Source organism: Diceros bicornis, chromosome 3 (assembly GCF_020826845.1).
Source record: "Diceros bicornis minor isolate mBicDic1 chromosome 3, mDicBic1.mat.cur, whole genome shotgun sequence".
NCBI lineage: Eukaryota > Metazoa > Chordata > Mammalia > Perissodactyla > Rhinocerotidae > Diceros > Diceros bicornis.
This window is the reverse complement of record NC_080742.1, coordinates 71595504-71611549: the sequence shown is the minus strand read 5'-3', so window position 1 is coordinate 71611549 and position 16046 is coordinate 71595504. Positions and strand designations below refer to the sequence as shown.

Here is a 16046-nt window from a genome sequence, read left to right as displayed (position 1 = left end):
ACCCACCAACTGGGAGAAAATATTTGCAAATCATATATCCAATAAGGGGTTAATATCCAAAATATATAAAGATTATGCTGCTGAGTCAGAAATTTTTCTAGGAGGTAATATTTTATAAGAGAATAATAAACTATTCTTCTGAAGGAACCACTAATAATCTTAATAATTGTTTATGATACACACTTGTACATAATTTCAGGGAAAGGGGAGTTACTTTGTAGCCATGATTCCAATATACATTTCAGATGTGGGTTACCATATTCAGTATATCATTTAAACTGATTTATAACCAAGACAAAATGCCAAATTTTCCCACACTGAAAGATCTAGTAGGGCCGACCCCGTGGCTTAGTGGTTGGGTGCGGGCGCTCCGCTGCTGGCGGCCCGGGTTCGGACCCCGGGCGCGCACCGCCGCACCGCTTCTCTGGCCATGCTGAGGCCGCGTCCCACATGCAGCGGCTGGAGGAATGTGCAGCTATGACATGCAGCAATCTGCTGGGGCTTTCGGGGGGCAAAATAAATAAATAAATAAATAAAATCTTAAAAAAAAAAAAAAAAGAAAGATCTAGTAAAAGATCTAATCCAAACCAGAATCTCCTAGGGAGTAGAATCAAAAAGGTATCATTAAAAAATCCAATTTTTTATGGTATCTAGAATTTTTTTGTATGTTGCTAGAAAAGTAGCAATAGATGGAAAACTAGAGTCCTTCTTTATGCAAAGATGCATTTGTTACAATATGATTTCATTGCATCTTACATATGTTTTATAGTAAATTAAACCACTTATTTTGTATGGACTGTGTTGCTTATATATTAAATGTCATGAAATCTGTGGACACACCAGCTTTTTAAACTACTATTTTGTTTATATTAGGTATTAAAAGTAGTCCAACTCATAGAAAGTAGAATGGTAGTTGCCACAGGCTGGAGGGACAGTGGATAAACAATAAAGGGGAGTTATTGTTTAGTGGGTACAGAGTTTCCGTTTTTCAAGATGAAAAGAGTTCTAGGGACGGATGCTAGTGTTGATTGCACAACAATGTGAATGTACTTAACATTCACTGGACTGTACATTTAAAACTGGATAAAATGGTAAAATTTATGTTAAAATGGTAAATGTATTAAAGGAAAGGAAAGGAGGGGAATCTAGGGTGAGGCATTTAGGCAAAAGTCCAGCCGGCTGTGAAAAAGCGAAATTGGGAAAATTGGGAGTTTACATAGACACAGAGGATTCAGTTCGGCTCAAGTGATGACTGTCCTGGCTTGGCAGGAAAGGAGTTTGTGGGAGGAAAGGAGTTAACACTAGTGTCCCATGGCTTATACCAACAGGCTGGATGAAGTGTGAGAGTTCTGAATGCATATTTTTGTGAACATTCTGAACAATAGTTTTTAAACCACACCTGAGTGTCGTATTAAACTCAGTACAGGCATTAAATTTCACACTTTCACTCTTGTTTTTATTATTCCACCTCTGTTTTTTTCCCCTGCTATTCTTTAAAAACTAGGCAAGTTTCTGACTATCTCTCTCCAGGTTTGACTTTATAATCCAATATAAACATGCTTCAATATTTTAAAGTAACCCTACTCCCAGAGCCGGTCAACTTTTTAATTTTTTTACAAACTTTTTCCTCCACCTTTCAGTTATCTATTGCTATGCAAAACAACAACAACAACAAAAAACAAGCTACCACAAACCTTAGCAACTTAAAACAGCAACAAACAACTATTTCTCAAGAATCTGTGGCCTGGCTTGTCTTAAGTGGGCAGTTCCCACTTGGTAACGTCTGGGGTTACGCATGTGGTGCCTTCAGCTAAAGCTGGGGCTGGAATATGCAAGGTGAGTTTCTTTATATGGTGACTGGATCCCAAGACAGTGAAAATGGAAGCTTCAAGGCCCAGAAGTCACACAGCAGCACTTCAACTGCATTCTATGGGTCAAAACGAGCCCCAAGGGCAGCCTAGGGACAAAAGCAAGGAATACAGACTCCACCTCTTGATGTTAAAAGTGGCATGAATTCACAGGAATGGGAGGAATTGTTGGTGGCTGTATTTGCAGGCAAACTACTACTCCATATACAGATAACTCGTGCCACATGGAATATTCTGCTTGAGAATGGGTCCAATTAAAATTTGGAGGCTTTTTTTTTTTTAGATTTTTTATTTATTTATTTTCCCCCCCTCAAAGCCCCAGTAGATAGTTGTATGTCATAGTTGCACATCCTTCTAGTTGCTGTATGTGGGACACGGCCTCAGCATGGCCGGACAAGCGGTGCGTCGGTGCGCGCTGGGATCCGAACCCGGGCCGCCAGCAGTGGAGCGCGAGCACTTAATCACTAAGCCACGGGGCCCAGCCCTAAAATTTGGAGGCTTTTCATCAAGTTTCATATTTAGCAGGATTATGTAATTCTTATATGGGAAATAGTATAGTATAAGTTATAGTTTTATATAAAACTCTGCACCCATTGAAGAGAAAATGAACTTTTCTTTTCAAGTACACACAAGGGATGGGCTGTGAGGTTGGGCGTGTGAGTTGGAATATTGGCTCTGCCAGGTACTGACAGTAGGATCTTGAGCAATTTTCCCTTTCAGTCTCACACTTTTCTCCTCTGAATTAAAGGATTGTTGTGAGGATTAAATGAGTCAACATATGTAAAGCGCTTAGAAAAGAACCGGGCACACAGTAAATATATAATAAATATTGACTTTAAAAACCTAAATTATCATTAGCTATGATTATGTAACATTGCAATACCTGTTTGGATTAAACCTCCTGGAGCTGCAAAGTTCTCTGTTCTCTGTAGTCTTGTTACTCTTAATCATGAATCCTGATTACTTCTCCTGCCACTCCTACCTCTTGCGAAATAAAAAGGTAGGTGAAACAACCTGTCGACTAACAGGTGTTCTAAACTTTTAAACAGGTGTTACCAACTTTTAAACATTGATCTATATCCAGAAATATAATTTACATTGTAACCCAGGACATTGTAACCCACTCACTCACCCACACCTAACACTGTACAAATGTTTCATGAAACAATACTTAACCTCATGTTGTGCTATGAACTCTGATGTTTTTGTTCTACTCCATTTCAGTGAATCAACAACAACAAAATGTGGGTTGTGACCTACTATTTTTAATTTCATTACCTCCTGAAGTGTTCTAAGCTATATATTATAGTCATTGGCTAATAGGATATTAAACACACTTTCAGCCTAGAAATTGTTTCAAGTATGGTGCTATAACCATATGGCATATATCATTTCCATACAGGCCAATTCAATTACAGAGCAAAAAGCTCTTTCACAAATATGGCCTGACATCCCTACTCAAGAGGCTTCACGAATTCTTTCAGTGGGACATGGGGGACGAGGGAGGCATGGTGACAATGTTGTATTTTTTGGTACCATGAGAAGCAAAGTGCCTTGTTTGTTTGGAGCTGGAGGGACTAGGCTGGAATTCCAACTTTACAACTTACTACCTTATATTTTTGAGCAAGTTATTTTAACTCAGTGTTGGAGTCTTGGTTATTTGACTTGTTAAAGTAATACACAAATGATATCTGTGAGCATTAAATGAGGCCCAGCAAAGTGTCTGGCACAAAGAAGGCTCTCAGAATGCATTTGCTTCCTCCTCCTACCAGGGAACACAAACTCCAGAATTCATGGCTGTCATTTAGGTTCTGTATTTTATATTTTTGGAAGAAAGCTAAGACTGGTAGCATACTTACTATGGTCAAATCCTATTATTTCTTTAATGCAATTTAATTTCTACAACCATGTATTGTCCGATATTCTACCTAATAATAGTTAATAACAATAGTTAATAGTTATTCATTATTCTAGAATCTGGATCTGAATTATGAAACAATTTTGTGTTCTCAGGTTTTGTACAGTGGGGTTTGCATTGCCTTCTCAGTTATCAACACAATCGTGGAAAAAATGTGTAGAGGAGAAAAATATTTCTGTTATGTGGCTAAATAATTTAAATAAAAGTGATGTGCAACATACAAGCAGTTTTTCTCGTTGGATCGAACATTTAGCGTTGCCAGCTGTCTAGGGCTCCGGACAGGTAGTATTTTCCTGGTAGGTTAGCTAGCTTTTAGGGAGTCTAAAGAGATTTGCCCAAGATCTTAGGTTGATAAGACCATCTCATACATCCTAGCCGGTGGCTCTCTAGAATGGGACTGGTTATTTTAAAATTTCTGCCTTGAAGGTTAGGATTATGAAAGATGCGTGTGAATAGGGGGAAAGAGGGAGTGACACGTTTTCTCCTGGGGTGCTACTTGGCGCCGGCCGCCAGCACTGCGGCTCCCACGTGGCAAGTCCAGACTGCGCAGCGCGGAGTGGGGGCCGGGGGCGGGAACGCCGAGCCCTCCCTCCGCTCTCCGGCCCTTCCCTTCGGCCTGCCGGGGCGCCCGCTCGGTCCTCCACCGCCAGGGGGCGGGCGCGGCTTCCCGGCGGCGGGGGCCCATTGGTCACGGCGGGGAAGCGGGGGAGGAGGCCCAGCGGCGAGCTGGCTTCTTCCTGGCCACTCTCGGGGGTGAGGGGAAGCCGGAGGAGCCCGGGAGGAAGCGGAGGAGCGAGCGGGAGGCGGCGGCGGCTCCCGTCGGCCTCCGGCAGGACTGAGCGCGAGGAGGCCGGCTAGCGGGCGCGCGCGGCGGAGAGGCGGAGGGGAGGCCGGTGAGACGCCCGGGGAGGCGGACGGAGCCGCGGCCGAGGGCGGGGAGGCTGCAGGGAGGCTGCAGGAGCCGGCCGCCTGCCTTCATCTTCATCCTCCGCTCGCTCCGCGACCGCTGGGCGGGGGCGGGCCCCGGGGCGCGCCTAGGTCGCCGTGGAGCCTCCCGCCGCGGGGCGGGCGCGGGCTGGACCGGGACACCCAGATCGCCATTGGCCGGGGTCCGGGGCCGCCGCCCCGGCTCGGGCAGCCCCCGCCTGGCGTCCCCCTCCCCGGGCTCCGCGGAGGGCGGGGCGGCGCCTGCACCTGGCGCACGGGCTGGGCGCTCGGCCTGGGGCTGGCACCTGGGGCGCGCGTTCAACGGGGGCTCCCGTGCGCGGTCGGACACGGGCCGAGCGCTCTAGAGAGGCAGGGATGCAGTTGAATGTTGCATTTGAATTCGGTGGAGGGTGTCTTGGCTCACTTGCAAAGTTTTAGTGTCTCCTAAAGTGGAGGTACTTTTTATTTTTAAAACCTATCCAGCCCATTGATGTTCTATATCACTGATGAATGGGCTATTCCTTCTTTCTTTCCATTTGTTTGCTACTATCCTCACAGTTCTCTACCATGTGTGACCATTAGTGACCCGAGATCTAAATAATGTGTGACAGGTTGACGATTTGAGGTTGAGATCTGCAGCTGTGATTTTTTTTCATCATCTACCTTTTTAAAAATTATTTCTGTAATACAGAACTGCTATCTGAACTTTTTCTTTTTTTTTTCATTTAGTCAGAAAAAATGATACTAGATAATATTAGATTGCTTCCTAGGCATTGTGGTAAGTGCTTTTCATATGCACATTTATTTCTCACAGCTCAAAGAATAGGTCTTTTTATCTGTCTCCCAATTTTACCGATGAAAATATGACCTCTCCTGGAGGTTACAGGTTGATGCTGACAGTGGATCCCAGACCCCATGGGCCCTCTACCACTTTGTGGGGCTGTTGGTATACTGTCACATTTTCCAAGTTTTGGAAAACATTACTGTTGTTCCTAGAGTGCGTTACAGAGTACAAAGGGATCTCCATTTAACTTCGAAAATAAAAGTTAGTAACTTAAGCCATTCAACAAGAAATTGGCAGAATCGGCATCCGTTTTTAGTCATATCTTTGACTACCTCTTTCTAAAGGCTGTCAGCCTCTTGAGGTCTCTTTCTGTTTACTCATTAAGTCACAGTTTTTTTCAGTTTTATACAGGTCTTAGAAGCTTTGTTTCACAAATTCTGTGTAATGTTTTCTCAGCTCATTAAAGACTAGCATTTCTTGATAGTAAGAAATAAAGAGTTTAAGGCAGTGATTCTCAACCTGGGGACCTCTCAGAATCACCCACAAGTGGGGCTCTTTAAAAAGGACATAGGCCAGGTTCCCCCCAAATCCCCAGTGTAGGGGGCTTCTGTTTAAAAGGGAGTCAAAATAAGACTGAGCACCACTGGGTTAAAGTGACTTTCAAAATAAACTTAATGGAGGTTTTATTACAGTTAAAAAGTTTTACTCTAGATTGCTACCTTAAGCCTTGCTAACTAATCTTTTCATAATTAATGAAGATACATTAAAAAGGAAAAGGTAATTGGAGAGTGGGTCAAAGGGCTAAGAGATTGTTGAATGGCAGAAAGTCGTGTTCCCTGTGGGGGATCATAAGAGTCTTATTTTTTTACCACATATTTTAGGTTTTAAATGGTGAGTCTCAGTATTCCAAAATTTTTATATTCATTTAAAAATATGAGAGGGCCTACTATGTGCCAGTAATTATAGGAATCATGGGGGCTATGAATAAGACAGCCTGGACCCTCACAAAGCTACTTTACTTTCTCGGAGGCAGTGAATCTTTCTTTTTTTCTTTTTATTTATTTTTTTAATGCCCATTTCTGAAAGCTGAAAGGTGCAATACCCAAGAAGCAAAAGATTTTGGTCTCAGGTCTTAGAAAAATCCACCTAGCTCAGAGCTGAGTACAATAGCAAAAATTTATCTTGAACTTAGTCCAGAAGGGTTCCTGTCCTTGGGATTAGATAGTCTGGATTTTAAGCAATAGCTCTGCATTTAGTTCATGAATGGCATTGACCAAATTAGTTAACGTCATGCAATACCTTATTTTCTTAATCTGGCTGGAAGATTGACCAGGATTCCCAAGATCTTTAAACTTTAAAAGGTTTGGGGATTTTTATTCGGCTTCTAAAATACAGTCAGCTGACTTTCTCTCAGAAGAGGAAATTAAGTGTTCCAGTACCTCTTAAGTTTCCACAGCTACCTCATCAGTATTCTTGCATTCTCTTCCTCATTGGCCTCTTCCATTTAGTACACTCACAGTGTCGTACAATCGTCACCTCTGTCTAGTTCTAAAACATTTTCTTCACCCCAAAAGAAAACTTCATATCCATTAAGCAGTTATTCCCCTTCCCCCCTCCCTCCAACCTTTGGCGACCACTAGACCACTGTCTCTCTGGATTTACCTGTTCTGGGTACTCCCTATAAATGGAGCCATACAATGTGTGATCTTCTGTGTTTAGAGGTTCATCCATGTTGTAGCATGTATCAGTACTTCATTCCTTTTTGTGGCTGAATAATATTCTGTGTATGAATACATACCACATTTTGTATAGTCATTCTTCCATTGATGGAGCCTGGTGAGTTTCGTGTGCTCATGAGGAAAAGTTGTATGGACATTTATAGCAATGAATCTGAATTGATTTTCATAATCAGTTCTACAGGGCTTATTAAGGTAGTATCATGGTATCAGGTGTACTACCTGACTATCAATACCATCCATCATCTGCAGTTAAGTGATCATTAAATGTGTTTTGAAGGATCTGTGGTCAATGAAAATGAATCTTTTAGTTGATTCAGACATTTTTACACTAGAAGCTTCTTACTACCTGTTCTTTGCAAATGGCTGCTAACTTACCTTCTTGTTTTTTTGGTAGAAGTGGTGTGCTATCCAGGGCCCTTGGGCAGATGGAACCACTCTGCTCTTCCTTCTACACTTAGAAAGTTTGACTGACAGAATTGTGTCTGCCCTGGTGCAGTTCAGTTCTGCAGACTGCTGAAAGGCGATATAAGTGGAGTGGATACGTAGGGGACTTCTTAAACATTTATTCAGAATAGGAACTTGTAACTTCTCGTCTGACACAATGTAAAATAGTTACCTGAGATGAGAATAGTTATACTGTATGTAAATTTGTGCCTTTCTCTAATCTTTTTGTAGCAATTTATGAACTAGACACTACTTATATTCAACTTCTTAGAGTTAAAATATTTAGTTTTATTTTTGCCATTGTTCTCAATGAGATCTATGTTTTTCTTTTCTTTCTTTTCTATCTATCCTTCCATCCATCCATCGTTCTTTTCCCTGGGTGGTGTAGTGTAGGATTAAGGTAGTTTAGATTACAACTGTTTAATAACAATCACAGAACTCTGAAGGAGCAGGCAGAACCAAATGTCATTTTGCCTTGTTTTCTGTTTTGGGTATGTTTGTGCTCTCAGTTACAGATATCTGATCACCATTTCATTTCAACTGGATTAGGACTTTTTTTTTTTGTGAGAAGATCAGCCCTATGCTAACATCTGCCAGTCCTCCTCCTTTTTTTGTTTGCTGAGGGAGACTGACCCTGGGCTAACATCCGTGCCCATCTTCCTGCACTTTATATGGGATGCCTGCCACAGCATGGCTTGCCAAGCGGTGCCTCGGTGCGCACCGGGGACCCGAAACGGTGAACCCCGGGCCGCCGCAGCGGAGCGCATGCACCGAATGGCTTGTGCCACTGGGCTGGCCCCTGGATTACGACTTTTAGAGCAAAATTCTGCTTTGGTAGATGAGGAAAAACTGCAAGAAAACATTTGGGTAATTTTAAATCTAGCACTCTGTTGGAACCATTGCAAACAGGAGTTCTCTGCTCTGCTCCTCAGCACATTATCTCCAGATTTATTCCCTGCCCACCTCTCCCTCCTCATCTCCACAGGAGACCTGGCCCAGAGTCGGGCTGATTTCCATTCATTGTTAAGGAAAGAATGAAAATTCTTGGCATGATTTTTACCTTTGGGCTTTTTGTGGCTTAGATCTGCCTGGCTCTTTCCCTCTAACCTCTGTGTTTGGGTTGGTGTACTATGGATCTGAGATGCTCAGATCTGAGCGGGCATGAGAATCACCTGGGGAGCTCCTTAAACATGCAGATGTTTTCGTCCTCACTCCTAGGGATTCTGGCCTCAGGAATTTGCACTTTAAAAAGGCCACCAGTAATTGAGGTGTCCATGCTGCGAGTTACACTGTAGTTAGAGCTTCAAAGAACCAGAGATGATGTTGCACTGAATCTAAGATGTTTGTAAGGTACACCATTATTTTATATGCTACTAAGGAAAAAAAAATGTGATTCTAAGCCTCATCCCAATTTAAGACGTTAAAATGAGAATCAGTAAAATAGAATCAATAAAATAGAATGTTAGGTGCCTGAGGAACCACCGCCTCTCTTGTTATGGTAAAGGATTATTATGAAGCATAAATAAAAAATTATAATGCCACATTTCTTCAGACCTTTTACCATGTAAAATACTTGTTTATAATAGAATTTAATATAAGATGTCCTTACTTGACATTTATTTGTAATGAAGATGATACTGATGACGTTGTTCTAAAATGCACCTTAGTTGTATTGTAGGGTGTAATGCACTTCAGTTTGGCCCCATTATTATTTTCATTTTACCCATTTACAGTCATTTACGTGTTGTTGTTCAGTTCGGAAGTCTTATTTCTAGTTGCTTTGTACTTCAGTGATTTCCATTTTGTAATTACAGTCCACTGAAATATTTACTTAATGTCACATCGACATCAGGTGTGGCTTGATCATTTGATTTCTATCTTTTTTTCTGAGTGTCCAAAGCCTTCATTAATGCCAGCTAGCTGATGATATGCGTATACACCAGCCACCTGCTGTGCTATATTGAGTAGTTTTAGGATACAGTGGTGATAATCAGGGTAAGCACCAAATCTGTGTCAGTAAACCTGGACTCTGGCTGCCAACTCAGAAAGAAATGCCATGGTGGCATGTTGGGTACCGCGTGAGAGAAGGAATATCTGTAGGTTAGAACAAATCTTTCCCCACTGGAGAATTCAGTGAAGAGCAACCCCACCTGCTTAGTGGTATCATCTTAGAAAATGACATGTCTTTGTCTGGAAAACGCTGCTTAGCTATGTTAAAGTTGGGAGGGGAAGCAGAACACGTGTCTATTTAGTTTTTAATCTCTTGAGGTATTTACAGAAAACATGGGTAAATGCTTGTTGATCACCTGAAATATTTCAGGAATCTGATGTCTCAAATTTCTGAAGAGGAAAGAACTTGAGGTCTCTTGCTAACTCACATTGAAGGAGTCGTACCATGGAATTCTTAACGTTGAATCGTGTTGAAATGCTTTTGCTCCCAGAATACAGTGTGTGTAATCCATCAGGCTTGGCTGCTTCTCCCTCCACTAGGTCACTGGGGCGAAGTTGGTCTAGGCAGGGCATTTGCATGATTTAGCAGGGCAGCTTCGCTAACCGGTTTTTAACTGGAGAGACAAGTCGGTGTTATATTTTGTCATTTTTCATTCTTAAAAGAGTGGAGTTTTATCTAGCTGTTGTAGATCAGACAGAAGTTTTTTAAGGTGTTATTGTCTCCATTCACTGCCAGGAGAACCAAATAAAAACAAGGTATAGCAATTTATGGTGGACGGTGGAGGAAAGCCAAACCCACCCAGTGCAGTCCCAGTGCGCTTCTTATGAAGTGTTGGTTAATGTTCACGGGAGGGGGCTTGGGGTTTAAAAACACTTTCTGGCTCATTTGTGCTTTTCCATATATACTTTTAGTTCTGTTTCTGTTGCCTAGCGACATTTAGATATTAATCCTCTTTTTAATATAATTTCAGTATGATGCTATTAAGAAAATAAGAAAAGCTATATGATACTAGTTCAAATAACTTAAAAATCCTGGCATAGAGCATCCATATCGCTTTCTTCCCAATGTTTTAAATAGAACATTAACATTTTATTCTAAAAGACTTATTTATTGGTTTTGTTGAACCATTATTTAAAAGTTTTTGGTCTAGTGCTTTACAGTCTCACCTGTTTGAAGGCCACTTAGCAGAAGGAGTGGATACATGTATATTTTTCTCAGTGATTTTTTTAAAAAGTGGTTATTCTTGACATTGTAGAATTCATACAAATCTCCTCTCCCCCTTCCCAAATTAAAAAAATACATTGTTTCTTGCTCCTTTTTTCTTCTAGTCAAAATGTAAGGTTAGTTTGGTCATTTAAAAACCTGGAATACTTTTCTGGTTGTTAGGTAGTCATTTAAAAAATTTCCCTTTAATTGTGATCAGTTCATACTTTTAAAAGGGTGTGTTAAAAGGGTAAATTTTTAAAAAATCCATTTTCTAGGATTCGGTATCAGAAGCTCCTACTAGTACTAAAATACTTTCTCAAATTAGTAAATGGATTTTTTCTGTTAAGCATTTAGTATTAATTACACCAAATTTTATTAAATTCACAATATAATGTGATAGAAGCTCAGATATCGTACTGAGTTTTTAAATGTTAAGATTCTTTCCAGTGAATGCAATCTACTCACCTAAAACTTATCCAGCCTGGCAGAAATGTTTGTATGGGAACATGTGGGTGAGACAGGGTACTTGTTAGCAGACTGCTTCTACTGTAGTGATAACTTTTTATTAAAGCAAAGGTTTGTTTCTGTTTTTCTTTTTCTTTTTTTTTTTTTTTTTGGTGAGGAAGATTAGCCCTGAGCTAACATCTGTTGCCAATTCTCCTCTTTTTGCTGAGAAAGATTGGCCCTGGGCTAACATCCGTGCCCGTCTTCCTCTACTTTATATGTGGGATGCCGCCATAGCATGGCTTGATAAGCGGTGCATAGGTCCACACCGAGGATCTGAACCTGCAAACCCTGGGCTGCTGAAGCGGAGCACGCAAACTTAACCACTATGCCACTGGGCTAGCCTCTGTTTTTTATTTTTTTTCCCCCTATCTCAGGTTGGTGAATTATGACCCATGGGTCTATATGACCCACGAGCCAAGATTGGTTTTACATTTTTAAGTGGTTGAAAAAAAATCAAAATAATAATAATATTTTGTAATGTGAAAGTTTTATGAAATTCATATTTCAGTGTCCATAAATAAAGTGTTATTATAACAGTGCTGGGCCCATTTGTTTACATATTGTACATGGCTACTTTCCAGCTACAACTGCAGAGCGTAGTAGTTGTGATAAAGACTGCGTGGTCCACAAAGCATGAAATATTTGCCACCTGGCTCTTTTACAGAAAAAGTTTACCAACACTTGCTCTATATTATTCACATAAATGCAGGTATTTTTTGCAAATAATTTTTTTAATAACATGCTTTTGTTTGTAAACATAAAATGAGAATAACCTACCCCACTGTTGTGGCTTAGTTGCAGCATCCCTTTGATTTCAGTATTCTCTCTCTTTCTTTGGTTGCTCTGAGACTGAACATTTAATCTTTTACATTCTGATTTTGAAGGGATCTGTATTAGTCTGGGTTTTCCAGAGAAACAGAACTAGTAGGAGATGGACGGACAGAGGGACAGATGGACGGATGGACTGTAAGGTATTGGCTCATGTGGTTGTGGAGGCTGAGAAATCCCAGGATCTGTTGTCGGCAAGCAGGGGACCCAGAAGTGCCAATCGGAGAGAACCAGGAGAGCTGATGCTGTAAGTTTCAGTCTGAAGGCAGGTGAAGACCGATGTCCCAGCTCAAAGATAGTAGACAGAGCAAAGTCTCCTTACTCAGCGTTTTTTTCTTCTATTCAGGCCTCTGACAGTTTGGATGTCCGCTTACATAGAGAAGGGCACACTGCTTTACTCAAATGTTAATCTCATCCAGAAACACCATCACAGATGCACCCAGAATAGTGTTTAACCAAATAGCTGGGCACCTGATGGCCCAGTAAGGTTGTCACATATAATTAACCATCACTAGACCTAAATGTACTTTAAATCTATCTGCTGGCACTTAGACCTTTTTTTCTTAGTCCTGGTAAAAAGCCCCAGTTCACACGAATATTAGAATCATCTGAACTTCATTCAGTTGATTCATTTAAAATTGCATTTGGCCAGCACTGAGTTAAAGTTGGATTGAATTGATTGATAGTTCGTTTATATTTGTGGAGTATAATTTGTAGTATTTTCTTCTTGTTTAATTAAGTTACTGTTGTTTGTTAATATTAAATACATCAATGAGTGTGTTTGTATGCTTCATTTTCTTGTATCTTTTCTGTCTTGAAGAGGGTTCTAATTCGCAAGCTTAGTCATTTTGACCAACTGTTGTGGTCAAAATGACTGGAGTGGCTAGTTGGCAGCAGAGATTAGCAATTCCCAGAGCAATTTGGGAAAGCCAGATTGACTGGCATGGAATTTTGTCACCAAGCTTCTTAGAGTATGTCAGTGAGCTGCTGGGGTGAAAGGGAAGTGGGTTTGTTTGTAATATCAGCTTCTTACTTACCCTTCATATGACCTTAGACAAATCCCTTAACCTCATCCACCTATAAGCCGACGTAATACCCGCCCACTCCAACTAGAGGGCTGTTAGGAAGATTACATAAAGTAAGAATATGTGTGAATTGCTCTGCTGTATGCATTATTACCTAGTTTATGTTAACTGGCAACAGCTTCCCCTCCTGATAATTCTTTTTATAGCTTATTTTGTAGATATAGAATGGTGTTCTTGTAATTCACCTGATGTAGCTCAAGTCCACTTCTCAAGGAAAGAATGAAAGTATCACTTGACCTGTGTTTTTATCTGTTATTCCTGAAGCTGATTGATTCTAGGACGATACCTACTTATTCAGGCCTGATCTTAACAAAACTTAATTAAATTAGACCAAAGTAGATAGTTGGGCTAAAGGAAAGGTTTACATTATAAGACATTCAAAGAAATCCAGTATCTCAATCTGAGATCCTAATTTTAGGCTCTCTTCTTCAGTCTCAGTCACATACTTAGTGTTTATCCAGAATAGTTGACTTTTCATTGCCCCGGGGGCGTCCTGGTGGCCCTCCTCGCAGTAGACTCCCCGATGGTTGTGCAGTTTACATATTAACCTGATTTCGTTCAGTCATTTACCTAAACAACGCTGAAGCTTGTTGTTTTGGCCTATACTACACTTTTCGGGACAAATGTATTTCACAAATGTACTGTCAGAGTTTTTGTTTTTGTTTTTCTGTTTTAATCTATCCTAAAAATGTTCTCCTCCTACCAACAATATTCTAGTTTTGGTAAGTGGCTCTAATTTCTATATCTCTACCTTTTAATGAATATATTAAAATTATCATTTCTTTCACCTGTTGCCTCTGGATTAAAGAACTCTGAAGTTCTAGCAGATGCGTTTTTATCCTCATACTGTTGTGTTCATTTTCTCTGGACCTGTTGTATCCACATTTGATTGTTGGAGGTTCAGCTTGAGGTTTATACCAGATTCCATTAAGTTTTTCCTTTTTTACCCCCGATGATTATATGTAATGATTTTCTTTGTTTTTAAATGTCCTCCTAAGAAGACAAGTTAGGAAGGAATTGGAATTAGCACATTGTAAACAGATGCTCCTTGATTTGCTTTCGAGTATATTCAATACTCTTTTTTTTTTTTTTGGTGAGGAATAGTAGCCCTGAGCTAACATCCATTGCCAATCCTCCTCTTTTTGCTGAGGAAGATTGGCCCTGGGCTAACATCTGTACATCTTCCTCTACTTTATATGTCGCATGCCTGCCACAGCATGGGTTGATAAGCAGTGTGTAGGTCTGCGCCCAGGATCTGAACCTGCGAACCCCGGGCCACCGAAGCGGAGCACGCACACTTAACGACTACACCACAAGGCCGGCCCCTCAATACTCTTTCTTTATTCTGATTTACACTCTTGCATCATTAGTTTGCTTCTTAAGTGAAATAACTAAAAAATGTGTGATGAGATTTTAATTTAGAGATTTTACTGAATGTTCTTCTCTGAGAAATTTTAATGAAAAACATTTGTATTCAGCTAGACAATTGTACTTGCTTATATTGTGGTCTTACTAGTGATAAGTTTAGAAGGAGGCTTGTTGGGAGGTACACACGGGTGGTAGGTGTATGAAGCAGTGACTGTAATTGTACATGTGTGGCCTCAGCAGGTAATGGAAACAGTGAAATAGAACAGCGAGTGTCTGCCCAACTGCTTATCACACTTTCAAAGAAATTTTCCTAGGCCACACTCAGATGAGAGTGAAGTTATTTTGGAATATTAGCTGGGAGGAAAGGCATGTGTGTGTCATGAATGTAGTGTTCAATTTTGCTAGAAGTCAAAAGATTTATAACCAGTTGGGGTTTTCATTTGAAAAGCCAAGGATTTTTTTCTGTTTTAATGTGATGGCTTGTGGATACTTCAGTATCTCTTGTTTGCTTTTAGTCTTTTCCTAGCCTGTGGCTAAGTAGTTTGAATAGATATTTAGTATTGACTGTTCTATTATGTGGAAAGTGTTCAGATAACTAACAAAGGAAAAGAAATCAATAATGCTCAATTCGGTGTTAGTGTAAATGTTGATATTTTCTTCAGCGTAGATTGGACGGAAGAAAGGGGTTAGCATAACAGTGCTGGTCCTTCGGGTGCTCACCACCTCTGCCACCCCCACTTCTTCCTTGATGGATAAGAAAACTGGATGTCTCTCTTCCTTTCACTGTCCTTCAGGGCTGTGCCATTATTTTTATTTGAAGCATTCTTTGATTTATTAGATCAGATATCAAGATTTAAACATCAGTATCAAAATACATCTAAAATCAAGAAATATGTACTTTTGACTACTGTAATTCATTAATCAAAATTTTCTGTTGAATTCCTTTCCTGCACAATAGATTGAGTAGCCCATGGAAACTGTTTAGCTAAACTTGGGCATGAATTTCCTATCAAACTCAGTTACTTGCCTTTCCATTTTCTTTTTAAAATTTCACTATCTTGAGTTATTTCTTAGGAGAAAACACACATAACACATACACAGATTTTTTTCCAGCATCTCTTTCTTATTAGAATAATATCAAAGAATAATTTCTTCATTTGATAACATATACTGTCAATAATGATAATTGCTGGAATATTTAAAATTGCAATTCTATACTTCTGAATATATTCTTTTACAAACTTAAACTGAAAATATGAAGAGGAAGAGGGCCCTGGTGTTAAAATAAGAAACCTTTGCTGTATGTGTTTATCATAGTGACACCTGAATTATGTTGCACTAAAAATGAAGTGGCATCCTGTCTATGTTGGAGATGAAGCCTAGAGCAGGAGCTAGCAGACCTAAATCCTAGCCTCATTTTT

General features: G+C 40.3%; 1 protein-coding gene across 2 annotated transcripts in view; it reads left to right on the top strand.

Moving 5' to 3' along the window:
- The first annotated feature begins 4545 nt into the window (after window positions 1-4545).
- FAM3C (FAM3 metabolism regulating signaling molecule C) overlaps window positions 4546-16046 on the top strand; it is a 46438-nt gene continuing 34937 nt past the window's right edge. The window contains exons 1-2 of one of the 2 annotated variants that reach the window (XM_058529022.1): window positions 4546-4679; window positions 12229-12419. The gene's annotated coding sequence lies outside the window, so the exon portion shown is untranslated. The remainder of the gene's footprint in view (window positions 4680-12228; window positions 12420-16046) is intronic. The other variant, XM_058529018.1, reaches the window with a different exon arrangement.